Genomic DNA, 14,804 nt, shown 5'->3' on the forward strand with positions numbered 1-14,804 from the left:
TAACAGACAAAAAAGTTTTCACAACAAATTTTTCTTTTAAGATATCAATGTTATTAGGTACTCTGTTTAATGCCACCCAGAAAATTAGGATGAAAACAAACAAACAAACAAATACTCAGAGAAGAAAATAAATATTTTGAAAGTAATAACAACATTTGAATAATTACAAGCAGAGGTATACATATAGGTTTGAGGACTCACAGGATTCTTTCTACTTCCTATTTGACCTAATCACAGAATATGGGACACTGAAGTTAGTTAGATGCTATAGCAGAGATAGTTAGGGCTTACTATCCCTGTCCCCTTACATTTCCCAGCTTCCTTTTCACTTAGGTTGAGGTCATGCACCAATGGGTGCACGTCCAGACCAACGGACTCTGAGAAGAGGTAACCTGTGTCACTTCTAGGCTGGGGCAGTTAAGAGCTGGTGTGCCTTGTTTATATCTCTTTTCCCTCCCCTGCCTCAGCAACAATGAGGACCACATGTTCCAAATACTATAGCACCTACAGAGGAATGTTACTGACTCATACTGAGCTTTACATAAATAAGAATAAACTTTTGTTATGTTAAGGTAAGGGGATTTCAGGGGTTGATGTTGTGGCTCTAGGATTAATAACACTGACAAACATAAATGCCCTATGTTAACATGTTCATGATAGCCTGAAACTTAAATTTATACTACTGACACTAGGCTTTGAAAAACACCACTAGAGGAAAAACAATATATTTCCTTCTTTTCTTTTTCTTCTTGCTCTTTCTGGCCCTGCACAGTCAAAGGCAGTGGTTCTCAAAGTGTGGTTCCCAAGACCATTAGCAATCATCTGGGGAGTTTCTTAGAAATTCTAATTTCCAGACCCTCCCCCAAGCCCACTTAATCAGAGCCTCTGGGGGTGCAGCCCAGCAATATGGTTTTAACACACCCTCCTAGTAATTCTAATGAACACAAGTTTGAGAACCAACGGCCTAAGGTAACCTTCGCCTGAGTCCACTTGAATGTGATCATCACACAGCTAATTTTCCCCTTTATAGAATACGCATTCAGGAGACCTAATGCTGAATTTCCTAGGCTTTTTATGCCTCTCTTTTTTTCAAACATCAGCTTTTATATTAATTAGCTATAAACAAATTTACTATCATAGATTAAAGATAACTGTAAAATCTTTGTCACAGCCTGTGTGTCCACTGAGAAGTGGTCTTATTTCCTCACCCCCCTTGAATATAAGTTGGGCCTGTGACTGCTCCGACCAATAGAATGCAAGGGAAGTGAAGCTGTGCAACTTTCAGGCTGGGCTTTAAGGGGACTGGCAAGGACTCCCTCTTGAAACCTAACAGCCATGCTACAGGGAAGCTTAAGAAGCCATAGGAAGAAGCATAGGAGGCCTTGAGGAGAATCAAGACACCTAGCAGACAGTCCCTGCTGAGTTCACTGAGGATGGTCAGCATCAATGGTCCACTACCAAAGTATGCCATCTTGATGCTCAGGACCAGGTAAGTTCCAAGATGGCTGCATCCCCAAGTGACTTCATGTGAATCAGAAGGACTCAGCTGAACCTAATCAGCCCAGAGAATGAGGAGATATGATAAAATCAATGTCGTTTTAATCCACCAAATTTGGGGGAAGAGGAAAGTTATGTAGCAATAAAGAATCAAAACATTCAGTTTCAATGTTTTTGAAAAGTACTATCAGAGTCAAATTTCAACAGGATCTGTTTAACCAAAATTCTGTCTCGAACAAACCAACTCCTTGGCTCCCCAGAATGCCATTTTCCTAATACTTCCTTCTCTTCTGGCTTAGCTACAATAATAGCCATAAGTAGTTTCCTCATCCTCAATTCTGAAAGCTATCAATAATTTCTCTACTAACTACCCAAGAGGTTTCAAATGGAAATCTGAGTCTTTTGTCTCCCATATCCTCAACTATCAAGGAGAAAGAAAAAGAAATTGAAGTCATAGGCTTATAGCCTCATCAGAAGATTTCAATAAAGTTTAGTTGGGGGCGAAGTCAGACTTTGTAACCCAAATAAAAATTTTCCTTTCCACATTCACCCCAAATGTAGTAATCAAGTAAGATTAGAACCTGGTTACCAGAAAGTGTAAAGGTGCAAAAATCCTAGTTTTGAATTTCTTGTTGGAAGAGACACTTGCAAAATGAAAGAAAACTAATATTAAGCATTCATATCTACTAACTGATGGCTAAAAACAGGGTCAACTGGTTGACTCTTATAGACACCTAACAGAATTTAGGAATGAGTGATTTAAAGCTTAGAATAAAAAACTAAGCATTTAAAGTATAAGTACATTCCCAGAAGCTGTAAGTAACAAAGGACCAATCTTGCAAACAAATTGCACCCAAAAAATGATGCTGGGCAGTAAGCCCTTAGACAGTAAGCAGACTATCTTTAGTTCTCTATCCTTATGATCCCACACAATGTTTGACATATAGAAAATGTCCAATATGTGTTTGTGAATGAATGAATGAATGAGAGTCACAGCAAAGGAAGAAGCAAAAAAGAACAAAGTGAGAGGAAGAAGTGATAGGAAAACATTTCACATATAAATCCCTCCAGGAGCAGACATCACTGAATTTTTTCAAAGGTGCTTTCTCAACTTCAGAGTTCTAATACATAAGCAATTGGAATATAAACCTTGGTCAGCACACGTAAAGAGCAGCAGCCAAACAGGCCCTGCAGCTTTGAGCTCCTCAAGACAAGTCAGGCCCAGGCAGAGGAGCAACGAGGTTTACAGCACCTTAAAAGGACTGAAAGAAAGGGAAGGTCTCATACCCCTTCTGGCCAGTCCCTCACATCTTTAAGAGAAAGGAATTGGTAATCATGTCATAATAAGAGGAGTTACCTGCAATTGAGAGGAAAAGTCAATTCTATATGTAAAGAAGCCTCTCTCTACCTGGAACTTCTAATACACCGAAATTCCTGATGGTAACATTCAAACATTAAAATTTCCACTAGAAGGGACAAATTTTCACATAGGGCAATAGTCATGTGCTAACAGTCATGGCTGATGTTTGCTGGCTATTAAAATACCTTTATGTTTTGTTCTAATTTCTTTTCATTATTTAATTTTATATAAGCAAATTATTTAAGTTATTGTTCATTTTCTTACTCTAATCCTCAAAGGTCATCCTATCAAGTATATGTATATAAGTAAACAGCCCCCAATATGCTTGATCACCTAATATTTTCCTAATACTTTCAGAAATACAAATGAGTTTCAATTCACCAATCAGCAAAAATTTAAAAATAATCTTTCAATAAGTCAAACTCAAAATCTTTCTGTTTTCTGACAGTATCCAAACCAAGGCCCACAAACACTTTAGGTTATATATATTTGCCACATTTCACAATACATAAAATCAAAGAGTCAAATTGTGGGCCTGCGGGCACCTGGGTGGCTCAGTTGGTTAGGCAACTGCCTTCAGTTCAGCTCAGGTCCTGATCCTAGAGTCTCAGGATTGAGTCCCACCTCGGGTTCCCTGCTCAGCAGGGAGTCTGCTTCTCTTTCTGACCTCTCCCCTCTCTTGTTCTCTCTCATTCTTTCTCTCTCTCAAATAAATAAATAAAATCTTTAAAAAAATTTTGGACCTGCAAGAAAATGTTTCTTACTAGCTAGTCCAAATCATTTCACAGATAGAAAAAGTCTGAGGTCTGCAGAACTGAAGTAACTTAACCTTGTTAGAGTAAGAGGCTGCCAAAGCACCACTGTTGATGGACAGATCCATCAACCATAGTTGATGGACAGCTATCCAGTGCCTGGGTAGCTCAGTTGTTAAGCGTCTGCCTTAACCATGCGTTGAGCAGGCAGCTGGGGCTAGGCACTCTACCTACCCTTGGAGTACAAGGATGAAAATGAAGTCACTCTGTTATTCTCTTACACATATTGCCTATCTATACATCCAATTATTTCCTTTGGTATGCACTGAATTGCATTATTTTCATTTATAGCAATTTACCTTTAAATCACGATGATATCTTTATTTGCACATGGGGCAAATCACATTATATTTTTTATGGAAACTCAGACTCTGTAATGTTGACTGATATTCCCAAGTGAGTCAGGGGCATCAGAGTGTCAAACTTCAGGGTCTGTACATAATGCAACTGAATCACACTATCTCTTAGAAATAGATCTCCTTTTGGATGTCTGATTGGATTGGAGTAGGTAATAATACAGTAACCAGCGAGCAGCAAGAGCCAATTAGTACATGCCTCATGAAGGTGTTTCGATGTGCTTCATTTTGAAAGAGGAATGACAGGTTGCCAAATTTCAGACAAGTCATGTTTGCTCCTGTACTTGAACTGAATGATACAAAATTTTCTTGAGTAAATTTTTAATCTTTTCCTGGCTACAACTCTACCACATCTCTTCCCATGTCAATGCATTAAAGGATATGCAGTCGAAAGCTTGCTTTGGGCTTCAGGAGAAAATAAATTCAATGACAAGTAAAAACAGGAAGTGCCATCCTAGGATAATTTAACATTCACAGTTTTTGAAGTCTGTTAAGAAACTCAAATTCCCACAGTCCGCTCAGAGAAAAATACTATCTCTTTGCTTAATCTGGCTTTTATGCTGTATCTGTAAAACATGGAGTAAACTGATCTGGCAATTTTATGCTCAATTTAGTCAGTGTAAACAATGACGTGCACAATTCAAGTTTCAAAACATAATATGATATAGCCAATTGGGATGTTTACATTGACCAAATTAACTAGATTATTACTAAATCATTTCCCTTTGTTCTTTGTGAGTATTCTTCTAAACATGGGAATTTATGCGATGTACCTGTAGTCACAGAGGGGACAAACATTTAATTATTCAAGTGGTTAAATTTTGAATGTACACCCCTCCAAAAAAAACTCAGCTTTGGGGCGCCTGGGTAGCTCAGTTGTTAAGCGTCTGCCTTTGGCTCGGGTCGTGATACCAGGGTCCTGGGATCGAGCCCCACATCAGGCTCTCTGCTCAGCAGGGAGCCTGCTTCCCCTCTCTGCCTGCCTCTCTGCCTACTTGTGATCTCTATCTGTCAAATAAATAAATAAAATCTTAAAAACAAAAACAAAAACAAAAACTCAGCTTATAAACTGCCCTGATGCCCGTGGCAAATACTCTCCCACACAGCTTTCTAACATGAGTACACACGGCCCCCTGGCCCTGCCTAATGTGGCCAAAACCACATGCACCCAAGTCACGGGCTGTAAGAGAACAGAACTCATCTAATAAAAGCCACTGTCTCCTTTAATAACTAGAATTCATCTGCACAAACTGCTTGGCCTCTCAGGAGGGCACAGAACAAATCAACAATATCAAAATCAACAAGACTATCCATAGCTGTAGAGATACAAGCTTTGGCAAGATCAGACATTTTTAAGAACATCTGGTTAGGCAGTCTGGGTTGTAGGTTGGGTAGCTGCTATGCTGCTTCAGGTAGATCAGTTTATACTCTACCTGGGAATGGATAAAGAGCAGTACTCTTCCTATTTCGCATTAATCAGATCACCTTTTCTGGAGAAAAAGATGAACTCTATACTGGTGGCCACATAGATGTTATTGTGATGTGTCTTCGTTATTGGAATGGAGAGTGGGTCTAATTGAAGAATCTTAACCATTTCTATGCAGCAATGGGGATTCAGTTGCTAGATCTTCAACCTTTTCCAGAGCAGTCAGAAATTCAAACTTTGTTTATAAATTCTCCTGATTTATTTTAACTTCAAGAGAATAAACAAACAGGTCTATACTTAGTTTGGTCCAATGACCACTGGTTCAAGGTGTCTTATATACACCTTGATTTTCATTTATTTCATATTTAATATACTGAATATATACTTATCTGATGATTCTTATATATTTATGATTATCTCAGTATTAGTTTATTTTTTTTTAATAAAAATTTTCATTTACTCTAAAGGGCAACACAGACAAAATGCCATATCAACACAAAGGAAGCGATGCGGCAAGGAGACACTGTAGGACTTTGGATCTGAGGCTCAAAAGCAACACAATTCAAGTTCTGAGAAGAAAGAGGCAAAAGGCAGGAGGGAGGCTGGCTGGAGGCTAAGAATAGTTCCTAAACCGTGTGAAGCATTCCTGTATCTGCAAGGAAAGGAAACAAATTCCTTGGGGCTCATCAAATTATAAAATTCATAATTTTACAGCATTTGAAATACTGACATGAATATTAAAATAAAAGCAAGTTTTGCATAACAATCAAAAATACACAAGACTGAAGGAAGAGACCCTGTATAAGAAACCGGGCCACCCGGTAGTGGAGGCTGCGTCCCAGTGGTAGAGATGGAAAAGGTTACCCGCCCAACTCTCCCCACGTGACTAGTAATTATACATGGCAACATTTGATTTGCAAAAATGTAAACAAGTTCTTGCCAAACCAATCCCTTTCTTCTAATGGTGGCACATGGTGACTGCGTATAAAGGTATGAATTTCTTGGCTTGTGCTCAAAACCTCTTCTTGTAGCCCACTTTGTTTTGGCAGTAAATTGTGTGGGCCTCTGCTTGGGCTGGGTCCTGGATATTTGGTTAATTTAAAAGTTCCTGTATTCCTAAAAAGATCTGCTAAATTGTGATGGCTGGCCTCCAGTCCTTTTCCTCCTCAAGGATGGACAGGCCCACTGTGCCCAATGGGTACATATTTGGGTGAAACAGTAGTGGCTCAAATTGGCATTTTGGGGGTGAGGATGGATAGTGGTCTCTGAAAAGCATTCACAGTTTAAACAAGGCTCTTTCCCATGGCGTCTCTTCCTTGCCTGGAATGGCGTATTTTCAGGTCATGAGGTTCATCCTGCTTCCAGGATTTTTGTTGGAACAGCCACCAAGCCAAATGGTGGTCCTTTCTCCAGGCAGAGTCTGCTGAGGGAGATATCTGACAAAATCAAGGCCCCCCGGGCGGCTGTGGCCAGACAAGCAAGGCAAGTGAGGTGGACAAGGCTGGTGAGGCTGGAAAGGCTGGCAGTGGAGGCCATACTCGCTTTGTCTTGGGACTTCCCTCTGCAGCCTGCCTCCCACATGGCCCTGATTATCCCAATATTGGTTTAATTCTACACAACTTTCTTGAGTCAACTGGCTATAGTCCCACCTATGGGACTATAGAAGAAACCTATGAATAGGCTAACATTTCTTACATCAAAAAGACACAGTGGAGAAAAATCAGGAAGATATGTTGTAATAGAGGAGTGTATTCAGGATAAATGGGGTGAATTTAGGGGGTTAAGGATGGCAGATGAAGTTGAAAAGACCAGCTAGCAAAAGCCTTATATGCCATGGTGATATGGATACCAGCAGCTACTGTGTACTAAACACATAAAATGCAGCAAACCCTGTACTTGTACTCTGCATACATGACCCAGTTTAATTCTCATTCCATCCTTTAAGAGGAAGGGACTATTATTATCCGCATTTCATAGATGAGGAAACTAAAGCTTAGAATGTTCAAGTAAACTGCCCATGAACTTGGCCGTATGTGGCAAAGTCAGAATCTGGGCTCACAACCTCTATCTCATTCCAAACCTATGTTTTCAACCACTATGATATTGCTAAGGAATTTGGATTTCAGCCTGTAAGTAATGGAAAACAAATGAAGAATCATAGGCCCACATTATCCTATCCTGTTCTAACATTCTGTGAGCTAAATAATGAAAAATATGATTACTCTTTTATATCTGGAAAAATCAAAAAAGGATAAGCAATTTAAAGCAAGGGAAGCAGTGGGCTCCTATCATATGAACAGCTCAACTTCCAGTCCACAACTAATGCTGCTTTCATATGGTTGGCCAATACTACTTTTCAAACATTTGGTATGCTTTCAATAACCATACTTCTTCAAATTCAGAAATTCCAAGAGCACATTCCCAGTTAAATCCTCTTCCCAGTAGAACTTTAGCTATTGCAGCCAAGTTGATCCTAATTTGTGATTTAAATCTGAGATATACAAAATAACTACTATGACAAAGGACAGAAGTCATCAACTTCTGACCCATACCAACTCTGTGTATAGGACATACAAATCCCACTTGAATGCCATCATGTGCTAATAGTATACTAAGAATTTTATATACTAGTAACTTAATAATATTCCTTGCGTTGATTTATAATTGCTGTAAAGCATTTAGGTACTCAACTTTCCAGGTTATAACCACAACATTTTATTCATGTGTGTGAAAGTTTGTCTCCATCAAGTTTCCCTGGAACAAAAATTAACATCACTTTTATTATTCAGGTCAAGGTTAATAATTAAAAATAGATTACTTATTTATAACAGTGATATAACGTGGCTGAACCAAAAATATGACCAAGGTATTTCTCTGCTCATAGAGGAAAGCAGCTGTATAAATGGAACTATATTCTAGTCATTTTTGTTCCTCAGATATGCCACACAGCTGGAGAGTGTGATGCTAATGCTTTCCAGAATAAAAAAATAGAATGAATTTTTCCATAAAAGAAAAAGATAGTGGCAACCACTTGTTCTGCACTTACAAATATGAGGAAGGAATAATACACCAACTTTTTCATAAAAGGAAATTGAGGCTCAGAGAGGTAAAATAACTTTTCCAAGTTCAAAAAATTAGGAAGTGGTAATCCCTAGAAATTGAGCCCAGAAAAATTCTAAGTCTATGAGTTTGACCACGTCAAAGTCTTACATATTAGAGAGAAAAATAAAGAAAGAATGGAAGAAGCAAGTGATATAAAGAAGCTCATGGTTTATCTGAGACTTCATATATGAAAATGTTGGGAAACAAGTGTAAAATATATATGAAAAGTGATAGAACAAAATGTAAAGACAAATTATAGAATGGAGATATTCGCAAAATCATGACAAGCAGAACACTAGAAATAGAAGGGAAATTCCTCAAACTGATAAATAACCTCAACAAAATATCTACTACTAACAGCATACTTACTAGAAAGAAAATGGATTTTTTCTCCCTTAGATCCTGAATAAGATGAGAATGCCCCATTTCACCACTTCTAGTCATCAGTGTACTAGAAGTTCTAACTAGTACAATCAGACAAGCTAAAAAATGGGCAATTTTGAAAAGACACCTCACCAAAGATGGCAAATAAGTGCATGAAATATACTCAACATCCTTTATCATTTGGAAATTGCAAATGAACACAAAAATGAGATGCCTCTGCATACCTATCAGAATAGTTAAAATCCAAAAAATGAGCTGAGTGTGAGGGGCAGCTCAAAAATGATGAAATCGGGCCAAAGACATTACTGCCACAGCCATTCTTTCCAAAGGAACACATATCTCATGGGATCTCAGAGTTCTCAGAGAAGTCAGCAGGCGAATTCTAGGATGACAAACACCTGGGTTCCTTCCTTTCTTCACCCTAACCCTTGGCAACCCACTGATCTTTCTCCCATCTCCATAGTTTCGTCTTCTCCAGATGAACTAATTAGAATCATACGGTGTGTAACGTTTTTTACGTAGCTTCTTTCAGTTAGTAATATTGCATTTAAGGTTCCTCACTATGTCTCCTCATAGCTTGATAGCTCATTTCTTTTTATTGCTGAGTAATATTACATTGCCTGACTGTACCCCATTTTATGTATCTTTGTAACTATTGAAGGACATCTCAGGTGCTTCCACATTTGGACAGTTATGAATAAAGCTGCTATTAACATTTAAAAAAATTCAAAACATTGACAATATCACTTGCTGACAAGGATACAAAGCAACACAAATTCTCATTCAGTGGAGGTTACAGCTAGTTTAGAAGACATTCTGGTAACTTCTTACAAAACTAAATCTTGTTTTACCATATGCTCCAATAACTGTACTCCTAGGTATTTACCTAAATGTAAACTTATATTCATATAAAACCTGCACCTTAATGTTTATACAGCTGTATTCATCATTACCAAAAACTGGAAGTCACCAAGAAATTCTCTAGTAAGTGCATGGATAAGTGAACTATGATGTGTCCATATAATGAAATATTAAGCTATTTTAAAGAGATTTTATCTATAAAACTGTAACTATAAAACTACATGTATCAGTCTTAACTACCTATTGTTAAATAAAATAAATGAGTCTGAAAGGGCTGTGTAAGGTATCCAAATACATTCCAATTCTGTCACACTCTAAAATAAAAAAATAGTGAGATTGTAAAAAGATCAGTGGTTATGGAGGGGAAAAGAGTTAATAAGGGTTGAATAAGCACCAGGGGTATTTGAGGGCATTAAAACTATTCTATATGTTACTGTAATGGTGGACACATGACACTATGTATTTGTAAAAACACATAGCCTTTTATAGCAAAGAATGAACCTCAATGTACACAAATTTTAAAAACATTATTTAGGAGGTCAGAGAACTTAGGATGGAATAGAGAATGTAGCAAAACAATCTAATCAGATTACAAATATCTGAAACTACAGAAGGAAACAGGGCAAAGGTCCTGACCTAAGTAACTGGAAATGGGTAGATTCTACTAAGACTAAAGGCAAAACAAAACAAATACTGGCATAAGTACGGAAGTCCTGCTGGTAAAGTTCTCTCTCCTGGGGTAAGTACATGTTAACAATTTTGATGCCACAATATATAATGGTAAATTAAAAAAAAAATGTATGGCAGTTGGTGGGAGCCAGGTTTCTCATTGTTGGAGTGGGAGATTACAAATAAATAAGAGAAGGAGACAGAATGAGCCATGTGCTAATGGACTAGAATTGGAAACATCAGTAGAACTTGGGTATAGTATAATACAGATACAGAGGGTTATATATAGAAAAAATTATTCATATACCTATAAACACACACATTTTTCATACTGCTCTCAGCTGATCCCATAGTAACAGCATACCTAATGTCCAGATGTTATTTTCTAATACTATTGTCCTGTAAAAGGAACCAGGGTCCCTCAGAGAAGTGGCTGATTCTAGGACTGGAGCAGGAAATATACCAGATGAGGTAGTACTACATCTTGTAGTACCTGTAAAGAAGTACTAAAAAAACCAAAAATTAAAAAAACACAATGACAGGAGTATGAATAAATAAAGGAATAAAGGGAGGAAAGAGACAAATGCCTCTTGCAGAATTACAAATAATCTACATAGATACTGTACCCTCAAAAGAGGTGGAGCGTAACTCCCCACTCCTTGAATGTTTGGGCTGCACACAGTAACTTTCTTTCCTAGTACGGTAGTGTGGAAAATGGAAGTAGCAAGGGGAGAGTGACTGGATAGTGAAGAAATACAATACTACCACAGCCAAGTGATTAAGGTGATTACTAATAACAAGTACTGTTGCTGGAATGTACTTGTGAAATGATCCAATGAAAATGGCACTTTATTAACTATGGAGAACAAGCTGATGGTTACCACAGGGAGGTGGTTGGGAGGATGGGTGAAATAGAGATGGGGATTAAGGAAGGTACCTGTTGTGATGAGCCCCAAGTGTTGTATGTAAGTGATGAATCACTAAACTTTACACCTGAAACTCTGTTGACTAACAGGGATTTAAATAAAAACTTGGAAAAATGGTATTTTATCCCTGCTATCATCTTCCCAAATAGCATTAACTCCATCTAATCATGAAATAAAGAGACAAAGCTCAACTGAGGGGCATTCTACAAAATACCTAAACAGTACTCCTCAAAATTGTCAAGGTCATCAAAAACTAGGAAAGTCTAAGAAACTTTCACAGCACAGAGGAGCTTAAAGAGACATGGCAATTAAATGTAATGTGGTATCCTGGATGGTATCTGGGAATAGAAAAAGGACATTAGAAAAAATAACTAAGCATATCTCAGTAAAATATGGGCTTTAGTTAATAACAAGGTATCCCTGTTGGTTCATTAATTGTGACAAATATACCATACTAATGTAAAATGTTAATAACAAGGGAAATGGGGTAGGAAGGATGAGGGTAATAAGAGAACTTTCTTTACTATCTTCACAATTGTTCTGCAAATCTAAAGCTGTTCTAAAATTAAAAGTTTATTTTAACAAGTATAAGATCACTAGTTCTAAAGTATAAAGAACTACAAATTGAAAAGAAAATAAACAACTCAAAATAAGAATAAGCAAAGGATAGGAGCAGGATAATCTCAGGAGTGGAAATCCAAAAGACCATAAAACTTAAACAAACAAACAAACAAACAAAAACATTGACTTTATCAGTGAGCAAAAGGAATAGAAATTCAAACATGATACTCTTTTTTTAAACATTAGTTTAACCTACATTTAAAAAACTAAAAATATCCAGTGTTTACAAAGATGCAGGAAAATGGACATATTGCTGATAGAAGTGTGAATTGCTAAAATATTCTGCAATGTAATGTGGCAATAGCCATTGCAATAAGAAATAATGCATATACAATTTGACCCAGCAACATACTTTGGGAAATGTATCCTACAGCAATTAAAGAACCAGATTTAAAAGATATATTCACGGGGTGCCTAGGTGGCTCAATGGGTTAAAGACTCTGTCTTCAGCTCAGGTCATGATCTCAGGGTCCTGGGATCGAGCCCCGTATCGGGCTCTCTGCTCAGCGGGGAGCCTGCTTCCCTCTCTCTCTCTCTCTCTGCCTGCCTCTCTGCCTACTTGTGATCTCTGTCTGTCAAATAAATAAATAAAATCTTTAAAAAAAAAAAAGGTAAAATGACAGTTTAAAAAAATAATAAATAAATAAAAGATATATTCACAAGAGTTCCCATTATACAATTGTAATGTTATAAAACAGTATTTTTAGTTGTGAAAGATTAGAAACAACCTTAATGTCCATCAGTAGGGTAGTGGGTAAATAAGTTATAGTATATCAATACTATAGAATATTATGCAGCTATTAAAGAATATGGCATATACATATTAACCAGAGAGATGCTATGATGTAATTTCAAGTAGTAAAAGAAAATGTCAGAATATATACAGCATGGAAGTATTTTTAAAACGCTCTGTATGTGCCTCTATGTTTAAATATTTTGGAAGACAACACCCCTTGCTGTTATCAGTTAGCATAGGACAGTGAAATGCAGCTTTAGATTTAATCTCTTGTGACTCCTCTTATATACATACACTAAAATTAAAATAAAATAAAACATCAAACATGATTGTCATATGTTGCACTTAGCTGTACTGTATTCAGAAAAAAAAATGCCAGAGCTTCAGAAAGGACTCACATGATCACTGTCTAGAAGCAACACTGTAACACAGTAAAATGAGAAGATATTCTCCATGGGACCACAGTAACCTATTTTCTACATCAAGAGAAAATTCACCAAGTTATTTATTTTTATCAGTGACCTACATGAGAGACATGAGCCCAGTAAGTCTGTATTTGCTTCCATGTGGGTGAAATTGTTAACTTCCTAGAGTGGAAATTGACTATGACAATTCAGAGAAACAGCATTTTGAAAATAAAATGAAGTCCAGTGTATACGAATATCAAATCAGACACAGGAGAACCAAAAACAATAATTTTAATTCAGGTGACATCTAATGTCTGAAACCAGAAGTCTAGTCAGGAAGAGTTGGAAGATGTAATAAATAGATAAAAACCCAAATAGGTAACTCTAGAAAGAAAAGGCGAGAAAAGAAAAAACCTAGCAGAACATTTATAAATGGCTCCGTTTCTTCTGTACTCAACACTCAAAGCTTCGTTCAGCAACACAGATGAAAGATGGCATCTGAAGCTACTCAAGTAAACATTTGGCCCTAGTTAAAATCATATACTGTTGGATGCAAAGCAATGTCAATGAATGTTCTGAAGGAAAGAGGTGGGGGGGGAGGAGAAAGCGACAGAACAAGGCAATTAGAAGCAAAATAAATGATGAAAATTTTTGATCCAGAAATAGCTAATCTTAAATTTGAAAATCTATATGAAGGAAGAATTTCTAGAGTTTTTGTGAAGTGAAAGAGCAAACAAAAATAAAACTACAGGGCGCCTGGGTGGCTCAGTGGGTTAAGCCGCTGCCTTCGGCTCAGGTCATGATCTCAGGGTCCTGGGATCGAGTCCCACATCGGGCTCTCTGCTCAGCAGGGAGCCTGCTTCTCTCTCTCTGCCTGCCTGCCTCTCTGTCTACTTGTGATCTCTCTCTGTCAAATAAATAAATAAAATCTTTAAAAAAAAAAAAAATAAAATAAAACTACAGTGTTCTAGCCAACCTGGTTATCCCTGATCTTGCAAATGGAAGGAAAATACGTCCCAGTCAGAGTAAAACTCCAAAATGTGAGTTTTATGAGAAAGCTTTAAGCATAACGACTAGACTCCATAATAACTTTTCTAGACAAGTGGATGAAACAGAACATACTACAAGGAGCAAGGCACAGAGGACTGTACATAGCAAATAAGGATATCAGTGTATTTCAGATTAAAGCTTCAGAAATATTATGAAGAGAGCAAGCAAGTCAGGCTCCAGGCATAGCAAAATTATAGTGATTTCTTTGGAACTGTACCTGTCACATAAGGGGTACATATTTACTCCAGAGGATCTCAAGAAGGAAAATAAAATGTTTGGTTTTCTTTTTTTTATTTATCAATTTTTAAAATAATTTTTATATTTTTTTAATAAATATATAATGTATTATTAGGTCCAGGGATACAGGTCTGCGAATCACCAGGTCTATACACCTCACAGCGCTCACCATAGCACATACTCTCTCCAATGTCCATAATGGCACCACCCTCTCCCTTCCCCGCCTCCCCACGGCAACCTTCAGTTTGTTTTGTGAGATTAAGAGTCTCTTAGGGTTTGTCCCCCTCTGGATCCCATCTGGAAAATAAAATGTTTTAAAAGCCTTGCTTATACCCAAGGCATTTGCTTCAGCAAAAAGAA

At 37.4% G+C, this 14,804-nt stretch overlaps 1 pseudogene; it reads right to left on the minus strand.

Annotated features, from left to right (window-relative positions):
- Positions 1 to 6,409: 6,409 nt before the first annotated feature.
- Positions 6,410 to 6,987, minus strand: LOC116863792 (annotated as a pseudogene).
- Between the last annotated feature and the right edge of the window lie 7,817 nt (positions 6,988 to 14,804).

Source organism: Lontra canadensis, unplaced genomic scaffold, assembly GCF_010015895.1.
Source record: "Lontra canadensis isolate GAN:19392208 unplaced genomic scaffold, GSC_riverotter_1.0 scaffold4, whole genome shotgun sequence".
NCBI classification, from domain to species: domain Eukaryota; kingdom Metazoa; phylum Chordata; class Mammalia; order Carnivora; family Mustelidae; genus Lontra; species Lontra canadensis.